Source organism: Podarcis gaigeae (genome assembly GCF_964106915.1).
Source record: "Podarcis gaigeae genome assembly, chromosome: 12".
Lineage (NCBI taxonomy): Eukaryota > Metazoa > Chordata > Lepidosauria > Squamata > Lacertidae > Podarcis > Podarcis gaigeae.
The window spans coordinates 61,058,736-61,084,651 of record NC_139688.1 but is presented as its reverse complement, the minus strand read 5'-3'; the positions used below and the strand labels follow the sequence as shown (position 1 = coordinate 61,084,651).

Below are 25,916 nucleotides of genomic sequence, written 5' to 3'. Positions count from 1 at the left end.
TTTATGAAAAACTATGTGAGAAGTCAGCAACATAACAGGTAGCTTGGATTAATCATTCTGGTCACCTACTGTTTTCTTCCTATTATCACTCTGAAACATTTCCCCTCTGATATTACAGATAACCTATAGTTTATTTCAGCTGTCAAAGAGACCAAGTCCTGCTGGCAGTTAATTTGGTAATGATGTGATTTATGGAGCCTGGCTAAATGTTGTGGTTAAGAGATGTTCTTAAAAAAAGCAAAGCCAGGGCAATGCTAAGTAGGAATTTTTAAAGCAGCAGTAGCAGCGAGAGCAGGGGCCAGTCCACTGTCCCTCAGACCTTGTGGGGGGCCGGGCTATATTAGGGGGGAGGGGATGAACGAATTCCCATGCCCCACAAATAACCCAGAGATGCATTCTAAATAAAAGCACACATTCTACTCATGTAAAAACACGCTGATTCCCAGACTGTCCGTGGGCCGGATTTAGAAGGCGATTGGGCTGGATCCGGCCCCCGCGCTTAAGGTTGCCTACCCATGACCTGTCAGACTTGAGGTTATATTATGAAGTGTCATGTCTTTGTTGGTTGAAAGAATAGATGAAGTTAGAAAATAATGAATTATTGTATTTAGAAGGTTATGATAATAGATTGGGTTGGCACGTGTATTTATGGTATGATAAAAAAAAGAATACATAAAGGGTTTGAGAACCACATCTTTAGAGGATCTTTGATTGGAGTTTGGAATAGGTATAAAAATGTATTAGAACCAAAGATTCCACATTGGTTATCACCATTAGAGGTTATGAGTATTAAAAAGATAAATATGAGCAGGAGATGTATAACATATGAGAAACTATTTAAAAAGGAAGGAAATAAGTGGAAATTTAAACCATATGAAGAAGTAAAAGAATATGTTAAGGATTGGCTGCATTATTTTCAGTTAAATGAAATGTTTAAAAAAGAGGTTTTAGAGAGGGGATATTCTGAAAAAGAATCTAGATTTCAACAAGAAATCTTAAACAATGAAGTGAAAATTTTATCTAAAATGTATAAAATATTGTTGGAATGGAATACTGTGGACGAAGAGGTTATATCTGTTATGATTAGTTGGGCTAGAGATTTCGGATATAATATTGAATTTGAGAAATGGACTAAATTATGGAAGGATGGGTTAAAGTTTACAGCTTGTACAACGATTAAGGAAAATGTTATGAAGATGTTATATAGATGGTATATAACACCAGTAAAACTGGGTAAAATATATAAAGTGTGTAATAAATGTTGGAAGTGTAAGGAGACAGAAGGAACATTTTAAGAGAGTCTGTGTACTGGTCCAGTAAATGCTTCCGCTGCGCAACCAGCAACAGTTCTCTTTGCAGAGTATTAATTAAGTCCAGTGCAGAGATTCTTGTTGCAGTACAGGCTTCAGAGTCTCAGCAGCAAAGAAATAACAACACAGGGAAGCCTGTCTTTCCAAAGACAGGTTTATTGCAGACAGATAACAGAAACACCTCCGGAGCTTTCAGACATTTTTGCTTCACGCCCCGCAGGCAGAGAAAACAAACACTCTTTATATACTGAGCAACTTAACAACTTAACGAGCTTGACTACTTAAAGTCACATGACATTGCTAACTTGCCAGCGTCTTAGGTTTCACACCCTAACACCCCCTCTCGCTGGCAATACAAAAACAAAATTACTTCAGACCCATTTCTTCACAAAAGTTTTCATGCCGCTGACACCCAAGCGGTTTTGTAAAACCATCAGCTTGATTTTCATGACTGGGACAGTAATTTAATTTAACAATTCCTGCTTTTACCGTTTGACAAACATTTTGAAAGCGGATATCCAAATGTTTTGTACGACCTTTAAACTGCCCATTTTGTGCTAACTTAAGACACGGTTGATTATCACCCCATACAGTGATTGGAGTGATGGCCTTTTCATACATCTCTTGTGCCAAGCATTTGTAAAATTCTAGATCTCTACATAACTCAGATAAGGCACAGAACTCAGCTTCCGTTGACGACAAAGCAATCAGGTTCTGTTTCTTGGATCTCCACCCAATCAGAGAGTTACCAAATTTTATTACACAGCCAGACACTGATTTTCTATCCTTTAAATTTCCCCAATCACTATCTGCCCAACAAGTAATCTGTGCTTGTCCTTCAGAAGATAATTCAAGGCAAAAATCTTTGGTGTATTGTAAATATCTTAACACTCTTTGAATTCCTTTCCATGCATTTACACTAGGTTTTGAAGCTTCTCTGCTGAGTAAGTTAATAGCGTAAGCAATATCTGGTCTACTCCATTGCGAAAGATGAAGTAAGCTTCCCAGTGCTGACTGAAAGATTTCAGCACGCTTGAATTCAGCACTTTCCTTGAACTCATTGTCTTTTACAAAACCCATTTCCATTGGTGTTCTAACACCTGCACACTCTGTCATGCCAAACTTTTTCAACATTTGCAATATCTTGCCTTTTTGATTCAGTAGAAAACTGCGATTTTTGGTCCTATCTATCTGAACACCAAGATAGACCTTTACATCACCAAGATTCTTAACTTTGAAGTGTTTATTTAACTCTTTGGCTAGTTTTTTTACTTGTTCTTGTGTCTTTGAAGTATAAATCAGGTCATCTACATAAACAAGCAAAGATTCTTGAGCATCTCCTGAACCTCTGAAATATAAGCAATTGTCAGCCTTGCTCCTGCTAAAACCAATGCCTACCAAAACATCATTCAAACACTCATTCCAATTATGAGCAGATTGCTTGAGTCCATAAATAGATTTATGTAGTTTCCATACCTGATTTGATTTACCAACTTTCAATCCTGGCGGTAGCTCCATATAGAGCTCTTCAGCCAAGTCTGAATGAAGATAAGCTGTAGAGACATCAAATTGATTCACTTTGAACCCTTTCTGAGCAGCAACTGCTAATAGTGCCCGTAGGGTTTCACTCCTTGAAGTGGGTGCATAGACTTCGGAATAATGTAACCCCTTTCTTTGCGTAAAACCTCGAGCTACAAGCCTTGCTTTGTACTCTGGTTTCCCCATCGCTGTTGTCTTTATCCTGTACACCCACCTACAACTTACTGCCTTGGTACCTTCTGGCAGTTTGGTGATGGAAAACACACCCAGTTCTTTCATAGAATTCAATTCTTTTTGCATGGCCTCACGCCACCTACTGGCCTCCTCCTGGGGTAATTGCTCAACCTCCTCAAAACTTTCAGGTTCGCAATTTGCCAAACCAGCCCAAACACTAATAGCTTGGTACCTTTCAGGAGGTATACCTTTGTTGGCACGCTTGGAACGCCTTAACAGTTCCTGTGATGTTCCTTCAGTTTCCCGCTCTGACCCAGAATCACTAGTCGTCACCTGTTTGTCACTAGTAGTTGAAGAACTTTCTGATTCTGACTTTACACTCTCTTGCTGTACAGGTGAACTTTTAGAGCTAGAAGATTCTGACTTTACAGGTCTCTCTTGCTGTACAGGTGAACTTTTAGAGCTAGAAGATTCTGACTTTACAGACTTGGGTGAACTAAACGATTTATCACCCTTGTCCTCAGACTCAAATTCCTCAGCCTGTTCTGGAACTAATACCTGCCCTGGGGCCTGAGTTTCATTGTTACTGTTCACCACGTCAAATAGTATGTCAGGATTTCCATGAATTTTATTCCAACCATCCTGTTCACAAAATTCCGCACTTCTGCTGATTGTGATTTTCGTTTGATTGCCTTCTACATTCACAAATCTCCAACCTTTTGTGTTTGCTTGATAACCACAGAAAAACATTTCTTTAGATCTAGGATCGCCTTTCCTACGTTGTGCCCTAGGCACCAGCACATAAGCACGACATCCAAAAACTCTTAGATGATCAATTTTTGGTTTTTTTCCAAATAGCATAAAGTAAGGAGTGTTGCCTACTGTGCTATTGTACACTCTGTTAAAAGTATAATTCGCATACAGTGCAGCCTCAGCCCAAAACCTCTGTGGAAGTCCAGAATCAAACAGCAAAGCAGCAATGGCTTCCTGTAATGTTCGAAATTTTCTTTCAGCAACTGCATTCTCCTGTGGTGAATAGGGATTGGTAAGTCTATGAACTATACCTTTCCTTTTTAACCACGTCTCCAGCGTGTGGTTCACATATTCCCCACCACGATCTGATTGTATTTTACGCACCCTGGTGTCAAATTTACATTCGACTTCTTCAATCCAATCCATCAGGATGGAAGCTGCTTGCGATTTTTCTTTCAGAAAGAAAACCCAACTAGCCCTTGAAAAATCATCCACCAAAATTTGCATAAATCTCGCACCTCCAAGCGATTTGACTGGCATAGGGCCACACACGTCTGTGTGCACAAGTTCAAAGGGTTTCTTGCTTACTCTGTCAGATCTAGGATAGTTACATGTCTTAACCTTAGCATGTTTACAAGCACAACAATCCAGAAAATTTGGACAGGGTTTAATGTTACACTCCTCAGCTAAATCTGGCATCTTGCTTACATACTTAAAGCATATATGAGCTAACCTTCTGTGTAGTAGATGTGCACAACCTGTATGAGGAGCCTTATTTACACACTTAGCTTGCGCTTCACCTGTTGAACATCTACCTGCTGCTAACTGCTCTTCATCCAAAACAAAAAGCCCATCCTCACAGGGAATTTTAACTAGCTCCTTCCCCTGTTTCGAAATGGTGCACACATCATTTTCAAACTCAACCTTAAAACCACTTTTTACCAGGCATGACACACTCAAAAGTCCATTCTTCATTCCTGGAAGAACAAAAACAGGAAGGTTAGTTTGCAAACAATTAACATAAATTGTGCCTTTAAGGTTCATTTCTCGTTTACTATTGTCTGCTATAGTCACAGTTTTTGCAACTGGTAGTGTCTTGCAGTTCTTCAAGCTGCCACTAGATGTCGCTGGAACTAAACTGTGACTTGCTCCACTGTCAATTATCCACTTCAAGGTTTGTTGGCTCCTTTTAGGACTCTGTTGTGCTGCCATTGCAGATAGTCCCTTATCAGCACCTGCTCCCCCTCTGGATCGTTGATTCTTGTAGCTCTCACTTCGTCTTCCCCTGTAGCTCCGGAAACTGACCTTGGACTGTTGAAATTCCTGTTGCTTTTCAGGACACTTTGCTATCAAATGAAACCTGCTGCCACATTGAAAACATGACTTGCTGGCCATAGCAGACACTTGTGAGGCTTCCTTACAGCTCTGCCTGCTAGTTCCCCCACGCTCTATGGTGGCTCTATGGTGAATTCGCCTAAGAGCTTCCCAAATTTCAAATGCAGACCTTAAATTTTCCACATGAGGTAATTGGGAATCGTCTATCGATACCATCAACATGCATCTAGCTTTAGTGTCCATTTTATCATGTTCCCTGTTCTGAGCATGTGCAGCAGCCTCTTGCTCTGCTGTGGCATCTGCTGCAACAGCCACAAACGGCTTTCGCCTCTGGACATAGTCAGCCCACACTTCTTTGGCTTCCTTTTTTTTTTTAATAAATTTTTATTGGGGTTTTTACAAAATAAAGTACAAAAATAAACAACCTTTCTTTTATCTCAACAGAGTTTCATGACTTCTTTGGACTTCCTCACATCTCCCGCTGCCATTTTCATCATCATAAATTTTTCCCAGCAATTTATCATCTAATTTGCAAATTTTATAACCACTTATTTAAATATAATCCTCTGTAAATTAATTTCCCTTAATCTCACTTTACATCCCATTTCGATCCGATTTTGTGGTGGCCAATTATTTATGATCAAACATCCTACTTAACTTTCCACCAAATCACAATATTTTTGTAAATAAATCTTAAATTTCCTCCAATCTTCTTCTACCCTCTCTTCTCCCAGGTCTCGAATTCTGCCAGTCATCTCAGCCAGTTGCATATAGTCCATCAGCTGCATCTGCCATTCTTCCAGAGTGGGTAGATCTTGAGTTTTCCACTTCTTGGCGATAAGTATCCTTGCTGCTGCTGTTGCGTACAAAAAGAATGTTCGGTCCTTCTTTGGCACCATCTGGCCGACAATGCCCAGGAGGAAGGCCTCTGGTTTCTTAAGGAAGGTATACTTAAATACCTTTTTCAGCTCATTATATATCATTTCCCAGAAGACCTTCACCCTGGGACAAGTCCACCAGAGGTGAAAGAATGTTCCTTCATTTTCCTTACATTTCCAACATTTGTTGTCTGGCACATGGCATATTTTGGCTAGTTTAGCTGGGGTCATGTACCACCTATATATCATTTTCATTACATTTTCCTTCAGAGCATTACATGCCGTGAAGTTCATCCCCGTGGTCCACAACCTTTCCCAATCCTCAAACATAATATTATGCCCAATATCCTGTGCCCACTTTATCATGGCCGACTTAACCATTTCATCTTGTGTATTCCATTTCAACAGCAAGTTATACATTCTTGAAAGTACTTTAGTCTTAGGTTCTAACAATTCTGTTTCCAACTTCGATTTCTCCACCTGGAATCCTAACTTTTTATCCTTTTTAAAAATTTCTTGAATCTGAGCGTAATGTAACCAGTCTCGCACTTTGTCTTTCATTTTTTCCAAACTCTGCAATTTCCAATTGTTGCCCTCTTTCTCTATTATTTCCCAATATTTCGGCCATTTGGCCTCCATATTGGGTCTTTTTCGGGCCTTAGCCTCCAGAGGTGATAGCCATCTTGGAGTTTTATTTTCCAATAGGTCTTTGTATTTTGTCCAGACATTAAACACTGCTTTCCTGACAATATGGTTCTTAAAGGCCTTGTTGATCTTAACTTTGTCATACCATAAGTATGCATGCCAGCCAAATGCATTGTTAAAACCTTCTAAATCTAACACATCAGTGTCCTCTAGAAGTAGCCAATCTTTTAGCCAGCAGAAAGCTGCGGCTTCGTAGTACAACCTTAAGTCTGGCAGGGCAAAGCCCCCTCTTTCTTTCGCATCAGTTAATATCTTAAACTTAATTCTGGGCTTTTTGCCCTGCCAGACAAATTTAGAAATATCTCTCTGCCACTTCCTGAAGCACTCCGTCTTATCCACAATTTGCAATGTTTGAAATAAAAACAACATCTTAGGCAATACATTCATCTTAATAGCAGCAATTCGGCCTAACAAAGAAAGCTTCAATTTGGACCAACTGTCCAAGTCTCTCTTAATTTCAGACCAACATTTTTCATAATTATCCTTAAATAGACTCAGATTTTTTGCTGTTATGTTTACCCCTAGGTACTTTACTTTTTTAACCACAGCTAGTTCTGTTTCTCTCTGAAACCGTTCTGACTCTGCATCTGTCAAGTTTTTTCCCAACACCTTAGTTTTCTGTTTGTTTAATTTAAAGCCCGCTACCCGACCAAAGTCCTGAATCAATTGTAACACTCTTTTTGTACTAGATTCTGGCTCTTGCAATGTCAAAACAAGGTCATCTGCAAAAGCTTTAAGTTTAAATTGTTTCACTCCGATCTGAATCCCTTGCACCAACCGGTCCCCTCTAATCAAGTTCAAGAGCACCTCCAGGACAGAAATAAACAGCAAGGGGGAAATCGGGCAGCCTTGTCGTGTCCCTTTTTCAATCTTAAACTCTTCTGTAACCACATTGTTAACTATCAGTTTTGCCTTTTGTTCTGAATAAATCGCGTCAATCCCATTTTCAAAACCCCGCCCCACTCCCATTTCTTTTAAATTCCCCTTCATAAATTTCCAAGAAATATTATCGAAGGCCTTCTCCGCGTCTATAAAAATTAGAACTGCTTTAGTGTTAATATTTGTTTGCAAAAGTTCCAAAATGTCAATAATGTTCCTTGTATTAGCAAATAAATGTCTTCCTGGGAGAAAGCCTGCCTGGTCTTTATAAATTATCTCATTTAAAACTCTTTTGAGTCTTCCTGCCAAAACGTCAGCAAATATTTTGTAATCCACGTTTAAAAGGGAAATGGGGCGGTAGTTCTTAAGTTGTGTCTTTTCAGTTTCTGATTTTGGTATCAATGTGATGAAAGCTTCCTTCCACGATTCAGGCGCCTTCTTTCCCTCCATAATTTCATTGCTGACCTCCATCAATGGTTGAATCAAATAGTCACTTAATGTCTTATAGTACTTGGAGGTCAAGCCATCTGGCCCTGGAGACTTGCCCAACTTCATATTCTGAATGGCCTGTTCTATCTCTAGTCGTGTTATTTTACTATTCAGGAGTGATCTATTTTCTTGTGATAGTTTTTTAAGTCCATTTTTCTCCAAAAATTTTGCAATCTCTTCCTCCTTTTGTGGCCCTTGAGTGTATAATTTCTTAAAATATTTCTGGAAACATTTTCTAATTTCCACCGGGTTCTGAATATTCCTTCCTTCTATTTCCAAATTTGTTACTATGTTCAGCTTTTGTCTCTTCTTCAACTGCCATGCCAGCAGTTTCCCACATTTATTAGCCGATTCAAATGTTTTTTGTTTCATTGATTTAATCTTCCATTCTATTTCCTGATTTATCAGTTTGGAATATTGTGCCTGATGAAGTTTAATTTCTCTCAAAATCGGCTGTGACTTCGGGTTTACTCTTAGTTTCTTCTCTAACTCTTTAATTTTCCCCAAAATCTTGTCCTTTTTCTCATTTTGTAGTCTTTTCTTTATGGCGTTCTGTTGTATCAAGAACCCTCTCATCACAGCTTTGCTTGCGTCCCAGATTGTTCTTTTTTCCACAGCAGTGTTCAAATTTATCTCAAAATAGTCCTTTATTGTTTTTTTGGCCTTCTTGATAATCTCCTGATCTCTAAACAAGTTGTCATTCATCTTCCATCTAAAGGAGCCGGTTGGTAATAATGTCATGTCCATTTTCAACGCGTTATGATCGGAGCAGGTCTTTGGGCAGATTTCCACTTTCTTCACCTTAGGAGCCAGACCTCTAGAAATCCATATTTGGTCAATTCTTGTCCAAGTCAGTTGGGCTTCAGAGAAAAATGTTCCTTCTTTCCCTAAGGGGTTCTTTGTCCTCCATATATCAATCCAGTCCATGTTGTCTGTCATTTCAAAAAAGGTCTTTGGTAGTCTGCCTTCTTTAGTAACCTTTTGGCTTTGTGACCTATCCATGTTTGTAGAAACGATCCCGTTCATATCTCCCATCATAATGATGTTATCATAGTCCAGATAATCCAGCATAATCTCATGCAACTTCTTGTAGAATTCTGATTTCCCTTCATTTGGAGCGTAGATTCCTAATATCAAAATTTTCTCTCCTTGGTGCTGTATTTCAATTGCCAAAATTCTTCCATGTTCATCTTTAAATAGAAATTTTGGTGAGAGGCTCTCCTTTGCATATATCACCACTCCTCTCTTCTTAACTAAGTCCGAAGATATAAATTCTTGGCCTAACCTTTTATTTACCAATATTTTTCTGTGGAGCCTAGTCACATGTGTTTCTTGTAAACAAGTAATGTCTAGTTGCTCCTTTTTTAATATGTGAAAGATTTTCTTCCTTTTTTCCGGGCTGTTGCAGCCATTTATATTCCAACTTAAAAGTTGCAGAGACATCCTGGATAGATCTGTTTAGTTTCCTTGGGATGGTATTTTGTTCTGTAAGTCTTCAGGGTTCTGAGGTACAGGCACCTGTGGTGGTTCAGGCCCTGAGGGTAGTTCAAGTCCTTTATGAAGGTCCTCTCCGTAGGCAGTCAAAAACTTATCCCTGTCTTCCAAAGTTCTAATTTTAATCTTCTTCCCTCTAAAGGTAAAAGATAGTCCTTGGGGAAAGTCCCACCTAAAGATGATTGAGTTGCTTCTCAGCAGTTTTACTAAATCCAAATATTCAGATCTAAGATCCAACAGCTGTTTAGGAATGTCCTTAAAAATCTCAATTCTTTTGTCCGAAATGTTCAAAGAGCTTCCGTAGTGCAGGCCCAAAATCTTGTCCCTTTCCTCCTTTGATCTCAACGTAATCAAACAGTCTCTGGGCCTTTCTCTCTTTGTGAGTCTTCCAAGTCTGAAGGCTGACACAATTTTAAAATCTTCCTCCTCTAGACCCCAGAACTTGGAGAATTCTTTGGTCAGAAACTCAGCTAGATTACCTTCTTCCACTTCTGGTATCGATCTTATCCTTAAATTAATCTCCCTGTTCCGAAGTTCCAACATGGAGAGATAGGTCTGGTGTTCCCCAACCTGCTTACTGAGCGGCCTTACTTCTTTTTCCAACTCTCCCACTCTTTGGCTGGTCTCTTCGGCCAGTTTCTGATTTTCACCTGCAGCCTCCTTCAGTTGTCCGATTGCTTGTGCATTCTGTGCAACTTGCCCAGATAATTTGTTTAAAGTTTCTGTATTAAGGTCAATTTTCGCAGTTTGTTGGTCAACTTTCCTCTCCAAAGACTCCAATTTCTCAAGAATTCTCTCTAGTACAGAACCAGATCCTCCTGAGGCCATCTCTTCTAGTTGTAAATCCTCAGTTTCTTCCTCCCCTGCCTGTGACAGGGAGGTAACTTTTTCCTCCGAGGGCAAAGTGGGCACAGATGATCTGCGTGCTTGTGAGGCTGCAGTTACAGTTGTCAGAGTTGTTTGTCTGGTTCTTAATCCCTTTCTTTTTGCGCCACTCATTCCAAAGTTATCTAGCAGTCAAGGTCAAGCTGAGTTATTCCCATGGGAAAGCTACGGCCCAGATGGTAGCAGTCAAACAAAGAGCCGGGAAATAGAAAGTAAAACAATGTTTTTGTTGTAAATCCTCAATCCTCTAGGGGGAGCATAAAATGTCCTAGGAAGAAGAGTCCATTCCACATACGAAATCTGAACCAATACTTAGGGATCTTCACAAAAGTAGTTTTAGCAGAGTTGGTTTTAGGTTTGCCACAATATTTCAAGTTGTGCTTACTGGAGTTCCAAAATGCAAGAACGTAACCATTCTGAACTCCCTCAGACTGTCTCGAAGTTTAAATAGAATGTATCCAAATTTGCAGTCTGACAGTTCTACTGCTCAGGCAGTTCTGACACCTGGGCTTCTTAAACAGAATTGTAATCCACAAAGAAAGGAGTGTATAAGTCCTAATAAAAGTCCAAAAATCAATTGCTTACAGTCTTTAAAGGGAAAAGTAATTTCTGCGGGTGCTCAATCTGAGCTGTCAAAAGTTCTCTCTATGCCTCCACTCCTCCTGCTCTTTGCTTTAAAAGTCAATGGCTGCGGAGGACGGACTTCCTTTTCCTCGTCTCTCCGCTTTCAGCTTATTTTCAATATTTTTAGTCCCGAAATTTAGTAAAGTCCTCAATTACTCACGGGTTGTTACGTTTTAGAATCTTGTGTTGAAGGAAGAAAGGTCGGCGCTCACCGGCAACGGCAACGCGGCTTCGCTCCGCTGAATGCGCATAGACCCACAGCGCCGCTACCCCCTCTGCGATCCGGAGCCCCTTACGGGGTTCCCTCAACGTTTCGGGGGTAGCTCCTGGCGCCCGCCGGGTCCCGAGACCGCAGGCTTCCGCTGCCTGCGGTTTTCCAGAATGGGTCTCCGCTTCGCCGTAGCGGACGACCCTTTTCCAGCGTAGCTTCCCTCTCCCGGTTAGGAAAGGGCAGCCATTACCGTTCGCGCCGCCTCCGGAAGTCCACACTTCTTTGGCTTCCAACCAGACTTGAGCCCTCTTAGACCACTGCACGTAATTAGCAGAGTTCAACTTTGTAAAGGGAACCTGGAAATTTTCCACTGCCATTCTTGGGGTCTGCTGCTACTCCCTCTGTGTGCCCTTGCTTCTCTTTCCCCTTGGGATTTGTTTTACTCACTTTTCAGACGCCTCCAGCCTCCTCTGAAGCCTTTTAAACTTTTTTTCCTTCCGTCTCTTCACTAGCAACCTACCACCGTCCTCTGTTTTTATTAACAAAACAAAAACAGAACGGGAGGTCAAGCTAGCCTTTTGCAGCTAATGAAGCTGTAAATCTTCACTTACGCAGCTCTCTCAACTTTCTGCAGCCTCTCAGTTCCTTTAAGAGCTGGATTTACGACCAAGCCGGTCTTCTCTCATCCGAAAGCTGCTTTCACTTTCTCTGCGCACAATACAGCTGTAGAAACGTAGAAGGAGCCATAACCTAAGAGAGTCTGTGTACTGGTCCAGTAAATGCTTCCGCTGCGCAACCAGCAACAGTTCTCTTTGCAGAGTATTAATTAAGTCCAGTGCAGAGATTCTTGTTGCAGTACAGGCTTCAGAGTCTCAGCAGCAAAGAAATAACAACACAGGGAAGCCTGTCTTTCCAAAGACAGGTTTATTGCAGACAGATAACAGAAACACCTCCGGAGCTTTCAGACATTTTTGCTTCACGCCCCGCAGGCAGAGAAAACAAACACTCTTTATATACTGAGCAACTTAACAACTTAACGAGCTTGACTACTTAAAGTCACATGACATTGCTAACTTGCCAGCGTCTTAGGTTTCACACCCTAACACATTTTACCATATGTGGTGGGAATGTAAGAAAATAAAAAGCTTCTGGGAGATGATCTATAATGAGTTAAAGAAAATGCTGAAATATACTTTTGTTAAAAAACCAGAAGCTCTCTTGTTGGGAATACTGGATAATGAATTAGATGTGAAATTAGTTTTGTATGCAGTAACAACAGCCAGTATTTTGCTGGCACAGAAATGGAAACAGGAAGAGATGCCCACGAAAGAAGAATGGAGGATGAAACTGATGGAATATGCAGAAATGGATAGATTGACGGGGAGAATTAGGAACCAACGTTACCAGAGATTCTCCGAGGACTGGAAGAAATTGACAGAGTATATCAAAAATTTCTGTGATGAGCAAATAACGTTCGTTGGCTTTCAAGAAGCTCTGTGAAATTACTGTAAGAAATATTGTTTAAAAAATATGATGTGATTAAGAGTATTTGAGTCAATATAATATTGGGAAATGTGAGGCGAGGATAAAAAATAAACGGAAAATTATCAGACAAGCTGAGGGAAGAGACCAGGGAGAAGAGTCAGCGGAAGAAGATTGGAAGAAATTTAAAGACTATCTACAGAAACACTGTAAAATTAATGAATGTTAAAATGATGTCGGATAGAAATTAAGTGGTTTCTAGCTGTAATGTTTTAAGAGAATAGGGAAAAAAAGGTTTAGAAGCAGGTTAAAACTTATTGATAAGGATTTGCTGAATTAACAATTTGAATTGGAAATAAAAAAGGGAGGTATGAGGAGGTCTGGGAAGCAAGTCAATGGAAAGTAAGTTGTGGAAATTTTGTGTGTTTTTTAATTATTCTTATTTTTGTATTTTTGTTATTTTCTTCTTTTTCTTTTTTCTTTTTCTTTTTGTATTAATATTGAAAACTTTAATAAATATCTTATAAAAAAAGACAAGCTGAGGGAAGTTCTGGAAAAAAGGGTTTAAGTTAAAAATGGAAGTATAATTTTGTAAAAATGTTTTTTTAATGGAAAATCTAATAAAAAATTTATTAAAAAAAGAGAGATGCATTCTAAATAAAAGCACACATTCTACTCATGTAAAAACACGCTGATTCCTAGACTGTCCGCGGGCCGGATTTAGAAGGCGATTGGGCTGGATCTGGCCCCTGGACCTTAGTTTGCCTACCCATGAGCTAGAGTTTTCATCCAAACACTGCAGCCTTTTTAGTGGTGCTGCTCTGTACATACAGCAGTCTGACATGGAAAGTGATATGAGAATGGCATGGAAAAACATGAAGAGAAATCTTTCTGCTAAATTTCTGTTTCATGTTCCTGTTTTATAGGAGCAAGGCCTGATAAAGGAGGCAGCAAAGCTACTTCCTGCAAAAGTGAAGTCCAGAAGATGCAGGAATTAAAGCAGAAGTATCCTACAGGCCCAGGTTTTCTGCTCCATTGCTAGAACTAATGGAATGGCTTCTTGAATATGACAGTGATGTGGGATTGAGAATTGGAGTGATCATTCTGTGATATTATGGCAGTGGACAAAGCTGTATTGTAACTTTCGAATAAATTTGTTTAAAAAACAGAACAGAACAGAATGAAGAAGAAGAAGGGGAGGGAGACAGGGGAGGGAGGGAGGGAGGGAGACAGTGCTCCTGAAGGTAGTTGATGAAGATGATCATCCAAATGTCATAGACCAAATGGAGCAAACAGCACACAGACCTAGTGGTGGGAGGAAAAAATCCTTAAATAAGAGACACGGGGGAATGATTAATGGACTTCAATGTCTGTACACTAATGCACAAAGCATGGAAAATAAACAAGATGAGCTTGAGCTCTTGGTACAGCAAACTAAATATGACATAATAGGCATCACTGAAACCTGGTGGGATAAGTCCCACGATTGGAATGTAATAATGGAGGGATACAATCTATTTCAGAGAAACAGACCAGACAAGAAAGGAGGAGGAGTGGCGTTATATGTCAGGGATGTGTATACCTGTGAAGAGATCCAGTATTTAGAACCTCAAAGCCAAAGTGAGAGCATTTGGGTCAAAATTAAGGGAGAGAAGAATAACAGGGACCTCATTGTGGGAGTTTACTATAGATCCCCAAGCCAAACGGAGGACATAGATGATGCCCTCCTGGAACAGATGGCCAAGCATGCAAAAGGAAGGGAGATAGTAGTAATGGGGGACTTCAATTACCCGGATATTTGTTGGATGTTGTCAGGACTGCCGCTAGGTCCCAGCTCACAGAGGACCAACGCCCAGTGGATATTATATACAAAAGTCTTTATTGAAGTTTAGTTTCCATTTCCAAGCTCTGGGCGCGCAGGCCCACGTCTTAACGCTAGACCGGCTAAGTCCCCTCTGACTCACTGCTCCACCCACACCAGTTTAAGATTCTAGCCCGGCTCCACCTCTTGCGCTGCTCTTTCCTGCGTTGGGTCCTTCTGCCCTCTGGGGTTCCCTCCTTCCTGGACTCCTCTGACGCGGAGCCTCCTGAGTCTTGCCCCTCCCTCCGGCGGGCTTTAGGACCTGGCTCCCTTCCCGGGCTCCCCGCTGTGCCGCGCTCCTGTACATTTGAACTTGGCGCGCGCGCCCAGCCGGTGACTTTCCTTCTGACCGTTTCCCCGCTTCCTGATGTGGGTGTTGCCAAACCTGACTCCTCTCCTCCCTCTGGTGGTGAGGACACTGGTCCCGACTCCTGGGACTCCCCCTCCCCACTGCGCTCTGGTGGAGACGCTGGCCCTGATCTCCAGCTGCTGTTCAGGGACTCCCCGCTGGCCCCTCCCTCTTGAGGTTTCTCCCTTGGAATCTCCCTTGCTCTGGCCACCGGCGCTCCCTTCTGTGAGTCCTCCGATTCGCTAGAGAGGCTTGTGGAATAACTCTGGCCACTGTCACTGCCTGCGCCCCCCTCGTACTCCTCCTCCTCACTCTCCATTTGCTCCCCCTCCTGTGTCTCTCCTTCTGAACCCCTGACAGATGTCAAACTCAGCCAAGAGCATAAGGTCAAACAGATTCCTCACTGGCCTTGCAGACAACTTCATTGTCCAGAAAGTGGGAGAAGGAACAAGAGGAACAGCCATTTTAGATCTGGTCCTAACCAATGTTGATGACCTGGTTAGTGGGGTAGAAGTGGAAGGATCATTAGGCGCGAGTGATCATGCTCTTCTGAAGTTTACTATACAGCGGAAAGGAGCAGCCAAGCATACTAGGACTCAATTTCTTGACTTTAAGAAAGCCGACTTCATAAAACTTAGGGAAGTGCTGGGTGAGATCCCATGGACAGTAATACTAAAAGGAAAGGGAGTTCATGATGGCTGGGAGTTTGTTAAGAGGGAGATAGTAAAAGCACAACTTCAGGCCATACCAATGAGACGGAAACATGGAATGTGCCTAAAGAAGCCATGGTTGCTATCTAAAGAACTTTTAACTGAGTTAAGATTAAAAAAGGATGTGTACAAAAAATGGAAAAGGGGGGAAACCACCAAAGAGGAATTCAAACAAATAGCCAGCAGGTGTAGACACAAAGTCAGAAAAGCTAAAGCAGAGAATGAACTCAGGCTTGCTAGAGAGGTTAAAAGCAACAAAAAAAGGCTTTTATGGGTATGTTCGTAGCAAAAGGAAGAACAAAGAAACCATGGGGTCACTCAGAGGAGAAGAGGAGATGATGGTGAAATGCAAACAGGGGACACAGAAAGGGCTGAACTCCTCAATGCCTTCTTTGCCTCAGTCTTCTCCGATAAAGAAAACAATGCCCGACCTGAAGAATTTGGAGCAAATGATTCAGCAGAGGAAACACAGCCCAGAATAACTAAGCAGATAGTACAAGAATACTTGGCTAGTCTAGATGTATTCAAGTCTCCAGGCCCAGATGAACTGCATCCAAGAGTATTAAAAGAACTGGCAGATGTGATCTCAGAACCACTGGCAGTCATCTTTGAGAATTCCTGGAGAACAGGCGAAGTCCCGGCAGACTGGAGGAGGGCAAATGTTGTCCCTATTTTCAAAAAGGGGAAAAGAGAGGACCCAAATAATTACAGCCCAGTCAGTCTGACATCAATACCAGGGAAGATTCTGGAGCAGATCAGTAAGCAAACAGTCTGTGAGCACCTAGAAAGGAATGCTGTGATCACCAATAGTCAGCATGGATTTCTGAAAAATAAGTCATGTCAGACTAACCTGATCTCATTTTTTGACAGAATTACAAGCCTGGTAGATGAAGGGAACGCAGTGGATGTAGCCTACCTTGATTTCAGCAAGGCATTTGACAAGGTGCACCATGATATTCTTGTAAAGAAGCTGGTAAAATGCAGTCTTGACTATGCTACCACTCAGTGGATTTGTAACTGGCTGACTGACCAAACCCAAAGGGTGCTCATCAATGGTTCCTCTTCATCCTGGAGAAGAGTGACTAGTGGGGTGCCACAGGGTTCTGTCTTGGGCCCGGTCTTATTCAACATCTTTATCAACGACTTGGATGATGGACTCATGGGCATCCTGATCAAATTTGCAGATGACACCAAACTGGGAGGGGTGGCTAACACCCCAGAGGACAGGATCACACTTCAAAACGACCTTGACAGATTAGAGAACTGGGCCAAAACAAACAAGATGAATTTTAACAGGAAGAAATGTAAAGTATTGCACTTGGGTAAAAAAAATGAGAGGCACAAATACAAGATGGGTGACACCTGGCTTGAGAGCAGTACATGTGAAAAGGATCTAGTTGACCACAAACTTGACATGAGCCAACAGTGTGACGCGGCAGCTAAAAAAGCCAATGCAATTCTGGGCTGCATCAATAGGAGTATAGCATCTAGATCAAGGGAAGTAATAGTGCCACTGTATTCTGCTCTGGTCAGACCTCACCTGGAGTACTGTGTCCAGTTCTGGGCACCACAGTTCAAGAAGGACACTGACAAACTGGAACGTGTCCAGAAGAGGGCAACCAAAATGGTCAAAGGCCTGGAAACGATGCCTTATGAGGAACGGCTAAGGGAGCTGGGCATGTTTAGCCTGGAGAAGAGGAGGTTAAGGAGTGATATGATAGCCATGTTCAAATATATAAAAGGATGTCACATAGAGGAGGGAGAAAGGTTGTTTTCTGCTGCTCCAGAGAAGCGGACACGGAGCAATGGATCCAAACTACAAGAAAGAAGATTCTACCTAAACATTAGGAAGAACCTCCTGACAGTAAGAGCTGTTTGACAGTGGAATTTGCTGCCAAGGAGTGTGGTGGAGTCTCCTTCTTTGGAGGTCTTTAAGCAGAGGCTTGACAACCATATGTCAGGAGTGCTCTGATGGTGTTTCCTGCTTGGCAGGGGGTTGGACTCAATGGCCCTTGTGGTCTCTTCCAACTCTATGATTCTATGATTCTAAGAAGAAGAGGCGTTTGGATTTGATATCCCGCTTTATCACTACCCTAAGGAGTCTCAAAGCGGCTAACATTCTCCTTTCCCTTCCTCCCCCACAACAAACACTCTGTGAGGTGAGTGGGGCTGAGAGACTAGAGAGAAGTGTGACTAGTCCAAGGTCACCCAGCAGCTGCATGTGGAGGAGCCGAGACGCGAACCCGGCCACCAGATTACGAGTCCACCACTTTTAACCACTACACCACACTGCTCCCTAAAAGTGTTTAGGAATTATGCAAACTGGGAAACAAACAAGAGCCAGGCATTTGTTGCCTTCTCTTCGTGTGAAGAAGGTGTTTTGCATAGATTATCTGGATCCAGGGGGCAATCTGGAAGCAAACAGGTATTGACCGCAGCTCAGACAAAGAGTGCAGGGCAGAGTTGGAAACTTTAAAGCACCCTTCTCCAATCTGGTACCTTTTCCAAATGTTGGGACTCCAACTTCCATCCACCTCGACCAGCATGGCCAATGGTCAGGGATAATCAGAGCTGAAGTCAAAAACACCTGGAGATCTGCTCTGCACTTTAAAGGTCCCAGTGAGAGCCTCTTCATCCCTTGGGCCGTCTTTTGCCTGCAGAATTCGCAAGAAGCTGCTCAGGCACAAAGCAGCAGGGGACTGAGGGCACAGGATCCACACCATACCTTTAAAGCACAGGACTTGCCCCAAAGAATCCTGGGAACTGAAATCCCCACCCCAGCTGTACTTTGAATGCCTGGTGCAGATCTGCTCTCAGTTCCAGACCTATGCTTATATTTGCCTGTGGGTAGATTGTAGTTAGCCATTGTAATTTGAATTAATGATGCATTGAGCTTATTTCCATGCACCAGAGCACAATTTAGCTCTGAAGCTTATTTTTGATGTGCCAAGGTGCACAGAGAAGTGTGAAGCTGATATCACTTTACATTTGCTAGTTTTCACTTTCAAAGAGTGTGTCTAAGGTAAAAAATTATCATATCTGCAATGTATGGCTTCAAAAATGAAACTTCAGACAGATCTATAGGAAATAAAACAGGAGATGCAAAATATCCTGGCTATCAGACACTTGATTAAAATGTCCTTTTCATGGAAGTAAACACCATTTCTCTGAGCTCGCAGAGCAAACTTGTTGCATGGATGGATTGCTTCATTTTCATTACAGGGACCTTGTCTACCTATGTTCAGTATTCCACAGCTATTCTCAGACAAGTAGTGCAATGAAAGAGCCCCATCTTCTTCCAGGATTAGCAAGCTGTAAGAAAGCAGCAGGAATGGTATCTGTCACCTCAGGGAAAGAAAGGATTCTTGACAGCTTCATTAGGCTGTCGGGAAGATTCACTTTTGGACCCTGAATCTGAAAATCTGCCGCCATGTGGATGATTCCTTCCTCAGTGAGACACATATTCCCTTTACAACACCACTAACTGAGGCTGGCTTGTTATATTTTTCTTGGCTATCATAGCCCCAGCAGTGAGATTAGATGCCCTTGCATGCTGTGGTCCAGTGATTGTGACATTGGACTTGGGAGAAGGACGACCAAGCTCAACCAAGCTCAATCAAGCATGCCACCGTCTCTTAGCGCCACAGCTAGAAGGAGTAAATAGGTGAAAGTGTTTTCTTTAGGAACACTGGAAGTGGCCTTCTGTGGAGTCAAGGCTATTGAACCCCCTTGCTAACTCACTCATTCCCAACCTTATGCCCCCAGCCAGGGATGATGGGAGTTGCAGCCCAAGGACTCTGGGTGGCACCAGGTCACAAAAGGAGGATTTATTCCTTGCAGAATAAATGCAGAATTGGCTAAGCTAACAGATAAACTACAAGAGAAGAACAAAAAGGACTTCAAAAGAGTCTGGGAACCATTTATACTTTATTTGCAGAAAGAAGAAGAAGAGTTTGGATTTGATATCCCGCTTTATCACTCCCCTTCAGGAGTCTCAAAGCAGCTAACAATCTCCTTTTCCTTCCTCCCCCACAACAAACACTCTGTGAGGTGAGTGGGGCTGAGAGACTTCAGAGAAGTGTGACTGGCCCAAGGTCACCCAGCAGCTGCATGTGGAGGAGCGGAGACGCGAACCCGGTTCCCCAGATTACGAGTCCACCACTCTTAACCACTACACCACACTGGCTCAGAAACAACAGAATGGACCGGATTCACTGGCAGGATTTGAATAAATGTTCACAATTTCATTTGAGTAACAGATATTTCAGAGAAATGATAAGGGATTTTATTTTTGTGTAGGAAAAGCAGGATACAATAAATAAAACTAAATAACTCAGCAGAGGGGGAGTTGAGGAAAGTCCAGAGGAGGGGAGGGAGAATAATTGTAAATAACATGATTAATGAGATTTGTATCAATATTTGTTATAAAATTCAATAAATATTCATGTACAAAAAAAGTTGTGTTTTTTTTTTAAAAAGGTGGATTTAGCCCAATATTGGTCTCCAGGCTTTTAGCCCTCTACGGAGCTGCTGGGGATGGAACATGGGATATTTTACATCAAAAGCACATGCCGTATCCTCTGAGTTATGCCCTTTCCCTCTCGGTTGCATATATGTCAGAAATAAGTTAATTCAGTGGAATTTGCTTCCTCATATTGGGCACAATTCAAGGAAGGTTGCAGGGGAAGATGGCACTGGTGCAGCATGAGCACAATAGAATCACACACTAAATCAGTGGCTCACAGAAGCTTGTTCTCAGTGAGGTCAGAATGCTCTCCTGCTTTGGTATTTGTTGAGGCAACGTGACTGCAAGAGCAGTTGGAGGGACATTTGGGGGAGAGGAGAATGAGCAGAGCCTGTTTCTTCTCTTAGAGCCTGGCCTGGGGGAGGAAGAGTGGATGAAAAATGGGTGGGGCATTTGCAAGGGAGAATCAGCAAAGGATTAAGCACCTAGCTCCTCCTCACAATTTCTGGGCTGCAGGCAAATTTCTGCCATTGGTCCCTTCCAACTCTGCAATTCTATGATTCTATAATTCAATGATGATCTTTGTGGGTTTATTTTAGGGTGCGGTATTAGCTTACTTGGAACTGCAGGCCAGGCACGTTCAGCCTAGCTGTTGGTCTTCTTTTGCAATGCACAGGGGTTACTGGGTTGTGGCTTGATATATGAAGATTCAGGACAAATGAAAGTCCCTTTTCACACAGTGTGTAATTAAACTATGGAAATTGCTCCCCCAAGAGGTTGTGGTGGCCACCAACTTGGATGTCTTTAAATAATTATTAGACAAATCCACAGAGGATAAGGCTATATTCTGCTCCCCCTGGAGGCAGGACACCTCTGAATGCCAGATTTTGGGAATCCCAGGTGGAGAGGGTGCTGCTGCCCTCCGTTGGTCCTTGCAGGGTTCCCATAGGCATCTGGTGGGCCACTGTGAGAACAGAGGACAAGCCTAGATCGGCATTTGACCTGATCCATATTCATCTTATATTCTTAAGAAGTGTTTCTCAAAGGTAAGAAATCAGGGCGCATGACACCTTGGGGCTTGTCTTGGGTTTCTTCTGTAGCTCCAGAATGTATGGGAAATGTGTTGGCAGTGACAAACCTTTTCTTTCTGTTTCTGCATAGCTACAGCTGAGGGTAATGCATATTCCTTCGTTCCATTTCCCATATGTGCAAATCAAAGCTGCAGGTTAGAATCACCCATAAGGCATACATTTGGTTCCCCTCCCTTTTATTTCATGTTCTTCAGTGTTTACGATGGAGATGTGTGCCTGTGCAGTCAGGAGGAGGAGGGGGCAGAACCTGAGTAGTCTGCCTTAGGCGACAAAATGTCTTGGGCGAAGCCCTGAACATCCCACTGCGCTTTGAATTGCAACTCTGTAGGGCACTGCCTGGTGTGCTGCTTAGTGAGCATTTCCAAGAACAAGAAATGTAAAAACCAGCCCTGAGGCAAGATTTCCAGCTAGACTGATAAGGCCTATTGAAACTAAAATCAAACACACGTGTATCGGGCCTTCGAAGGCCTAGGGGTGGGTGGGCTGTGTCCTTTGCAGGACAAATCAAGTCCTCCCATTGCTTCTTCTATCACTGGAATGTTACCATGTGATAGTAGCAACAGGCAGACCTTGATCCACAAGGAAGAGCCTCTACAAAGCTTGCAGAAATGAAGCAATTACAACTTGATCCACAGCAGCACCTCAAGCACTGAGCATTTGGTTATGTCTGGATGCTCTTTCCCCCTCCCTTCCCAGCACACCTTATTCACCTCCAGTGCCGCCTGGGATCTTGGCTTCTTCCAATGCAGGCAGAGTAGGCTGCTTGCCAAGGACAACTGGCCAGTGCCCCCCCAAGCCCACAGTGCTTACCCAAAGCCCCCCCCCCCCTATGCTCTTCCTCCTCCTTCTTGGTGTTTGCATCACTATGGTAGGCTTGCCATACAACTAGAATACTGCAGTTGGCAGCAGTGTCCGGGCGGAAATTGGCAAATATGTCCAGGATAATTCAGTTGTATGGCAGCCCCTGTCAACATTGCTGTTTCCCCATAAAAATAGCTCAAAAACAGCTTTTTTAGCTCAACGACTTTGCCCCCCCCCCCCCAAGCTCAAGAACTTTGCCAAAAAAAAAGCCCAACAGCTTTTCTGACTGGATTTTCACTGTTTGAAATATGGCAGCCCTACCCTATGGCATGCCCTCTATAGCTCTGGAGGAAAAAGAATCCACCAACTCCTATTGAAAAAGAGGGCAGCAAAGCCCTTCAGGACTCTGACTCTGTTTCTCCTCCTTGCCTTGAGATTAGTAACATCAAGCAAATCAATACAAGCTATTTGCATAAAGAAGGACATTTGTGACTAGTGCCCACAGCCAATCCGCTTCAAGCGCTGTGAATGCTGACTTCATAAGCAGCAGCAGTGACCATATCCTTGCAGAATACTCTCAGAACCAGGCAACCAGGGTAAGCTCGCTGCATTTTAAGATTGCACCATCCATCCCCCTGCCAAAAAAAGCACTGTGATTGGAGTGTTGGGGAAAATTCTGGCCCCAGATTGGAAGCTAGAGCTCTCAGTCAGCAAAGTCTGTTCCACCTCCTTCCCTTTGCATTCTGCTTATATGGTACTGTAATTAATAATGGCAACACTTTGGAGAAAGCCCATCTGGCTTCAGAGAGGCTGCTTTTTAGTTCTGGGTAAATCACTACAACCTGATTTGGGTCCACCCAACCTGTGTTGCAACATTTTGTAGTTGTCTTGACCCAATCCAAATTCAGCACAGATTGTTGAAAAATGGCCCAATTTGATTTGGGATTTGGACAAATCAGTCCCACAGCTCTGTCAGCCATCACCAAATACTGGTAATCACAGTTTCTTGTTTGAGTTGGATATAAAGGAAACCATTTCATTAATCCACATTGCATTTAATTGCAGTGTGTTGAGACAGGAGCATAGTAGGGCAGCATTAAGCCAAGATATGTACATTCAAACTGGGCTGCCTGTCTGAGCAGGCAGGTCACATGGAGTTTTTGCATGGCTTGCTGGGTACAGACCCCCTCATAAAATTCCTCCAGAGTACTTTAGCTCATCTTGGTAGATAGTTGGGTGATATGGAAGAACAAAGAAGCTTCAGCAACTTCTGTGGCACTCACACAAAGAGATAAGTTTTTTCCAAAGTATTTCCAAAGCTATGACAAAGGAATACAGGAGACCTAAGAGACCTAGTATAGCCTTGTGGATGATTGATAAAATAAACACAACAACACAGCCATGTGCAAAGTTAACCTTGCAAACTGGAGCAGGGAATACAAACGGTTGCAGAAACCTTTCCCTGCCATCTGTTTCCCCATGAAACTTCCATTGAAAAGCTGTTTCACCCTGTCCCCAAGCAGGCCTCAAAACTCTGCTGTTTGTGTTAGTAATCACACCTAAGTCATACCTCATCAGTATAATTAATCTTTGCATATGGTGACGGTGCAGCACTCCTACAGAGAAGCCAGGAAATATTACCTTCAGGAACAGAGTCATTTTACCACATCAAACTCATCTCTATGTGGGAGTAAGTCCTTCCTATAAAACTTTTGCAACTTTCTCTGTTTGTGTTCATGCTTTCATATCTCATTTTTTCCTCCAAAGATTGCCACACTGGCAACATCTTGGTGGAAAAACCTAAACTGGGAGGCAAAGCAAGCACCCCGCTGCCCTGCTCCAAATTTCTCCCTCACAAAGCTGCTCTTCCGAAGGAAAAGCAGCCTTTGTCACTTGCAAATTCTGCCCTGGGTATTCTATACTTAACACTGATAGTAGGGGAGAATGCTGGCAATGAGGGCGAGGGGAGAGAAATGGACTTCATCCATTTGCTTTAACAATGGAGTGTCAAAGATTTTATATTTGACAAAGGAAAATAGATTTTGGCCGAAGTTATTGCAAGCAGGAGAAAGAGGGAAGGATAAACATTGTTCTGTGCAACCTACATGATTTCACATTGAAATGAAGGGCAGTAAACTAAATAGATTTCAGAAGGGGAAAGAGAGAACTTGAGCTGAAATCAGCCTGAGCACGGAACCAATTGAGTAGCAAGTAATGGAATCCATTGCACATACAAAAGGCAACATCGAAACCAATAAAGCTTAAAGTCAGAGAGCCAAGACCAAGCCATCTGTCAAGCAGCAACTCTTTGATTTGCTAATACAACATTTGGAAGAATTACAGTCACAAGCATATTCTCTTACCAGAATGTACTTTAACCCTTAAAAAGGAGTTACGTCCAGTTGCAGACGACTCTGGGGTTGCGGCGCTCATCTCGCTTTACAGGCTGAGGGAGCCGGTGTTTGTCCGCAGACAGTTTTTCCTGGTCATGTGGCCAGCATGACTAAGCCGCTTCTGGCCAACCAGAGGAGCGCACGGAAATGCCGTTTACCTTCCCACCGGAGCAGTACCTATTCATCTACTCACACTTTTTGGCGTGCTTTCGAACTGCTAGGTGGGCAGGAGCTGGGACCGAGTAACAGGAGCTCACCCCATCGCAGGGAAGGAGCCTTCAAGAGGCTCCGTGGTTTAGAACACAGCGCCACCCACGTCCCCGTACTTTAACCCTTAAGTTTCTGTAATTTATTTACCGTATTGGCCCAAATATAAGCCATACTTTCTCCCCCAAAATTGGGCCATGAAAAATTAAAGTGTGGCTTATATTTGTGACTCTATGCCTCCCCTGGAAGCAGCCTGGGAGTGCAGGGTGACGGCGTGCAGCCCACCCACCACTCCCAAGCCTCCCCCAGTGCTGGCTTGATGGGGGGGGGGAGTGCTGGGAGGCAGTAGTGCCAGTAGGCAGGTGCGCAGTGCGCTCAAAACTGAGAGCCGGCGCTGGCTTGGGGAGCAGGGCGCTGAGCACCGGCACAGGGCTGTAGAAACAGGAGGCGGGCCGTACTCGCAAATAAGCCTTGAATTTTAAAGGTGCGTCTTATTTGTGGGTGCGGCTTATATTTTGGCCAATACGGTAGTCATTTTCCGCCCGGAAGTTTACTTGGACAATTACGAAAACTCTTATGTAATATGCAATACAGGTAACTAATAAATAGCTAAAACACACAGAGTAGAGCTCACACAGAAATTGCAAGATTCCTTTAAGGCAACTGGAACAAACCAAAATGTAGATAAAATATCTTTGACTGTATAAACACTCAACTGGGCCTCTCAGCTCAGCAGACAAGATCAATGCATGTTAAAAAGATTTATAACCTTTCTACCTAACATAGTTTCATTGTTCACAATTAAATGAATAGAAGGCACAGACTCTTTTCACATCAGCATGTGTTAAACCATTACCCTAGCCTAGACAAAGGGGGGGGGGCAGGAGCTGCCCCCTTAATAAACGAAAGACAGAAAGGGCCAGATTTCAGCAGCAATGTACAGCAGATCTTAGCTTCAATCCCTAGCAGCTCTGCCTTAGAGAAAAGGTTCCTGGGCATCAGGGTAAGGAAAGAGCTCTGCTAAGGCAGAGATGACCAACATGTGGTCCTCCAGATGTTCGGCCTACAACGCCCCACCCCCCCATCCCAGACAGTGTGGCCAATGATCAGGAATGATGGGAGAGCACATGGCATCTCCACATCGGTTCCCTCTGGCATGAGGCGCTGGAGGGATGATGATGTCAGTTAAGCAATGATTTGATATGACACAGCTGTAGATGAGAGACTGTTCGTTTCTTTCTCATTGGTTTTATACTGTAATAGATCTATGATGCTAAATGT

At 42.8% G+C, this 25,916-nt stretch overlaps 1 protein-coding gene and 1 long non-coding RNA gene across 3 annotated transcripts in view; one reads left to right on the top strand and one right to left on the bottom strand.

Annotated features, from left to right (window-relative positions):
* Nucleotides 1–13,899, top strand: part of LOC310828711 — a 43,336-nt gene extending 29,437 nt beyond the window's left edge. The window contains exon 3 of the long non-coding RNA XR_014557080.1: nt 13,685–13,899. This is a non-coding gene — a long non-coding RNA (uncharacterized lncRNA). The remainder of the gene's footprint in view (nt 1–13,684) is intronic.
* The window catches only part of CNTNAP2 (contactin associated protein 2), a 1,058,844-nt gene that overhangs the window by 189,731 nt on the left and 843,197 nt on the right, over nt 1–25,916 (bottom strand). The gene's annotated exons all lie outside the window — the stretch shown is intronic.